Below are 5,230 nucleotides of genomic sequence, written 5' to 3' on the forward strand. Positions count from 1 at the left end.
TTTCTTTCCTTCCTTCCTTCCTTCCTTCCTTCCTTCCTTCCTTCCTTCCTTCCATTCTTCCTTCCTTCCTTCCTTACTTTCTTTCTTCCTACCTTCCTTCCTCTATCTCTGTCTTTTTTTTCTTTTTCTTTCCTTGTTTGTTTTTTTCTTTCTAACTTTCTATCTCTCTCACTCTCAGTCTCTCTAAGTCTCTCTCACTCTCTGTTTTTCTCCCTGACTCTCTCTCCCTCTGTTTATTAATTTTTTTGAGTTTTTTTATATTGGGTTTTTCTTTGTATCTCTTACTGTTCTCCAGCTTCCTGCGAAATCATTAAAGTTCATTAAAAAAAAAAAAAAGAAAACACTAAAAATAAAATAGAAGCCTAAAAACCAAGAAACTCTAAATCACTTTTCTAAAACTCTACAAATCCTTTTATAATACCATAGAAATCTAAAACGAATACACATAAAGCTGAAATATCCCTAAAACGTTTATTCATTCATTTATTTATTTATTTTTAATTAATTTTGCATATTTCATAAATTCTGTCTTTTTCCATATGTTTCCATCTCTGAATCGTTCCCTCTTTCTCCCTTTCCCTCTCTTATTTTCTTTCTTTCTTTCTTTCTTTCTTTCTTTCTTTCTTTCTTTCTTTCTTTCCTTCCTTCCTTCCTTCCTTCCTTCCTTCCTTCCTTCCTTCCTTCCTTCTTTCTTTCTTTCTTTCTTTCTTTCTTTCTTTCTTTCTTTCTTTCTTTCTTTCTTTCTTTCTTTCTGTTTCCTCCTTCCTTCCTAACTTTATCTCTCTGTCTCTCTTTTTCTTAATGTTTTGCCTTTATTTGTTTTTTTCTTTTTTTAATCTATCAATTTCTCTCTCCCCTCCTTCCTTCCTTCTTTCCTTCCTTCCTCTCACTCTCTCTCACTCTCTCTCTTTCAATCTTTTTCTTTATTTCTTTGTTACTTTCAATATTACTTTCTCTCTATCTCTTAACAGATATAAATATATCGAAATAATCCCATGCATCAGACCTGAACACCCAGGACAAGGCTGATGTCAATTAAAGCTTAAATTAAAAACCCAAACTTAAATACAATAAAATCATTAAAAGAAAAAAATAAAGAAAACACTAAAAATACAATAGAAGTCTGTAAATCAGAATGTGTCCCCTCGTAAGTTGGGTCGACCCAATGAATGGCCACACATCCATATGCATTTAAGCGGCAATAATTCAACTTATTGGGCTTTCAAACAAACATAAGTATGAAGTAGATGGGGTTGAATTGTTGAGTACATATGGGTATTGGGAAATACTGGGAAATGAAAAGAAGATGTAATCATCCTTCATTGTATTCCTATATGAAATTATCAATAATAAAGAAAAAACATTAAAAATGAGTTGTTTGTTTCTAAACACACTAAGTACATAAAGGTCATTTTTAATACTTATAAATATGAATATCTGCCCTTTCCAATTTATAACCCCTATGACAATCCTGAGTGCACTATTTACTTATTCTCATGCATTAAATTATTCTTAATTTTAGTGACATAAGCTCATATTGCTGTCATGTCCCAAAGCAAGTAGACCAAAGCTCTGAGTTCAATTTTCTGAGTGTTCTACTTTTGGCCTTCACAGAGCCTGTTGTTAATCTAATATTTTAATTATAAAGATCCTTCTTTTTGATAGCCCTTTCATGATAGCCTCTGACTTTTTACAAATTGTTAGGCTATCTCACTAATTACACACTGACTTGTTGCTTCTGCCTGTTTTCTGTGTGTCAGACTTGCCACAGAACATCGTAAAATGTAGGTCTTTCTTAGACTTTCACTTCTATGAACAGATAACATGACCAAGGTCCTTAATTTAGTTGGAGCTGCTTACAGTTTCAGAGACTTAGTACATTACATCAAGAAGTGAGCATGGCAGTGTTTGGGCAGTCATGGTTTAGGAGGATCTGAGAGTTCTACAACTTCATCTGAAGGCTGCTTGCAGAATATTGACTTACAGGCCTCTAGTATAAGGGTCTTAAAGCCTACACCCACAGTGACACAGCTAATCCAAAAAGACCACACCTACTTCTAATAGTGCCACTCCCTGAGATGAGCATGTACAAACCATCACAACATGAAAGTTCATTTCATAGAGCTGAGCAAGTAAGAAGGCCTCAGCAACAGCCAAAGGGAGTGGAATTCCCAGTGTTTTGCAACCCAATCATTTTGTTTTATTTTGCTCATTAGAAACAAATTATTATGTTCAGTCTATACTCCTATATAAAGGATGTGACACTAATATGTAGTCCTGTGGTCACTGGGACTTATACATGAACCTGTGTATTATATTTAGTAATCATCTTTAATTAAAAAGTATATGCTTATGTTAATTATATTTAATAGATATTTTTGATCACTTACCTCCTAGAAGGATAGAAAAAATGTAGAGATACTGAACTATTTGTTAACAATCTAAGGGTTATTGAAGTATTTATTTATGGACAGCACTGTTAAAAACATCATTTGAACTTAGTCACATAACCACTAAACTAATTAAAAATATATGATATTAATACATTTTGCTTAAACATTACCTGATTCAGATGCTTAGATAAAAAGCTTGGAGCACAGATCCCAAACACATAGTCTAATCCTCTACATATCATCCAATTCTTGGCAACAACAAGTAAACCACAAATGTCCCACCCAAGTTTTGCTACCCATATGCTTGGGACACTGACAATTAGTGGTTCCTAGATCCTTAGCACACATCCCAAACTTCCTTTGTCATCCTTTAGCTCTGAGTACTGACAGATAAGGAGTCACCAGACCCTGACACTGGGCCTGAATTTCCCCAAGATCCAGGTGTGGACCAAGCCACAATGCACAAATGATTGGTTCCCTGTTTCAAATTGCACTCTAAAACTAACTCCAGATGTGGAAGTCAAAGCACAGAAAGAAAGAAAAGAAGAGCAGAAAGATACTATACCTCTCATAAAAGTTACAAACCACATCATAATGCCCCCAGTGAAAATAACCTTGAAAACCTACCAGAAACATTTTAAATAAATAGTAAATCATGTTCAGATGACAAGAATATATTCCAGGATAATAAAAGGAGTTGATTACTTAGTATTTACCTTTGAAATGTGTTCAACCCCAGTTATAAAGCCTTTAGAGGGGGACCATGGAAGACAAAGTGTTGTAACACTTTTAGGTAGTAAGCTGATTATTTTCAAGTACAACATTGACAGTTTATGGAAAATGTTTTTAAAGCTTATGATCCATGCAGGATTGGAGATATTTAAACTCTCCAGTATTTTATAGGTATAATAATTTCAATAAAAATAGGAAGAGATGAGGTAACACTTCATTGTCTACATATGAAAGTCAAAGAATATTCTAGGACTTTCTAAAGAAACATGACCCTGGAAATGATAGATGTGACTATCTAGTTCACTTTCATTAAAATAAGGATTACAGAAAATAAATGATCAATCTATTTTTAAATTACCACTATTAGTCTCATATACTTTATGTTAAAATTGCATAGTACATTAAATGGCTATTCAATAAATGTTAGTTTTTATGCTAATTCTTGATAAAACTTACAATAAACATATTATATAACATACTGGGATTCTTGATAATATTAATAATATTTATATGTTCTAAAACCTAAATTTATTTAACATTGTATTTGCTTAAAAGTACCACGTTTATTAACATCATAAATTGAAATAAAGTTATGTTAAGATTAATTTGCATCTATACAATTTAACTATGCTCAAAATTCATCTAATTGAATAATAGCATTTTTCGAAAATTATACTCTTATTTTAAATAAGATACTTTTAACTTAGAATACAAAATCAATAATATTTTTTGAAAAACAACAGAAATACTTGTTTTGTAATATAACTAGAGAAATACTTTTTAAAAAACTCGTTCAAATAGACTAATATTATACAAGCAATATAATCTTCAAAACTTGTTAGAAGAAAAATTATATAGGTGTTTAAGTATTTCAGCATGTATTTTGAAAATGGTTTATTGCTTCTCTTGTAAAGTTTATAAAAACTGTAATTGAAATTGTGTAATAAATTTACTTGTCTATTGATCTAGCCAGACACTACTTCACTATAAAAAAATCTTCTTTACATTCAGAACCAGACTTGAGCAGCCAGGATAGGAGAATATTGTGGCCAGTCATGTTCTGAATACATGCGAGGAGCCTTATTTGTGCATTGTAATCCTCCTGAGAATTACCCAGATACTCCATTTGATTCTACACCAGGAAAGTATAAGATAATGGAAGCAGTAATAAAAAATTACCCAGATGGGCATAAAGCAGTTCTGCTGCCTGTCCTGGATCTACCACAAAGGCAGAATAGAAGGTCTTTCCTCTCTGCTGTGAACAAGGTGGCAGAAGTTTTAGAACTACCTCTAATGAGAGTATGCAAAGTAAAAACTTTTTATACAATGTACAATCAAAAGCCAGTTTCATGTATGTACTAGTATCTTTGCATGCTTGAGATTCTGAGAGACTGGAGACCCTTCAGAGAATGCTTAGAACAAAAGGTAGATGCACTACACCTGAAAAACTATTCACTGTTATGGAAGGTGAATACTTCAGGATGTGTAAATGCACCAATGATTCAAATAAATGACAACTTCTATGAGGATCTAACAACCAAGGTTATTGAGAATAATACTAATGAACTCAGAACTGGAAAAGTTCCAAAGCGTGGGCCAAGAAGTGTCTGGTTCTATTTTGAGCCAGCTGGAGGCCTTCCTTCTTTGACTGAACCACCCAAACAACCTAGCATTGCTGTAGAAGAAAGACTTTAACTTATATTCACTGTAGAGATGTCACTGGAGAAATAAAATATGAAATTATTTACATTTTTTTTTAAATCCTCTTTATTTTCCCAGTACTTCCAGTTATGCATTTTGCTTGGTGAATTCTTTTCCTTTAATAATTGGTTTTCATGATCTGCTATGATAGAGTATTATCACCAATTGGTGCTTTAAAAGGAACAGTAGTGAAAGCCATTACACAGGGTCAGAGCATTAGTGATTCACTGATAGACTATAACAGAAAGACCATGATGGCAGATAAAAATATACAGCTTTTATTTCATGTTATTATTAAGAGCCACTGAATTTAAAATGGGAAAAAAGCCAGCCACATATTACTCATTATAGCTCAAATAAATTAAAGTGTTAATTTTATATTTCTCTAATCACATATTCATTCA

General features: G+C 32.6%; 1 pseudogene; it reads left to right on the forward strand.

The window, feature by feature from the left end:
* The first annotated feature begins 4,193 nt into the window (after positions 1 to 4,193).
* Positions 4,194 to 4,820, forward strand: LOC146999985 (NADH dehydrogenase [ubiquinone] flavoprotein 2, mitochondrial pseudogene; annotated as a pseudogene).
* The last annotated feature ends 410 nt before the right edge of the window (positions 4,821 to 5,230 follow it).

The sequence above is a fragment of the Mus caroli genome, unplaced genomic scaffold (genome assembly GCF_978045245.1).
Source record: "Mus caroli unplaced genomic scaffold, Mus_caroli_1 scaffold_31, whole genome shotgun sequence".
Classification (NCBI taxonomy): domain Eukaryota; kingdom Metazoa; phylum Chordata; class Mammalia; order Rodentia; family Muridae; genus Mus; species Mus caroli.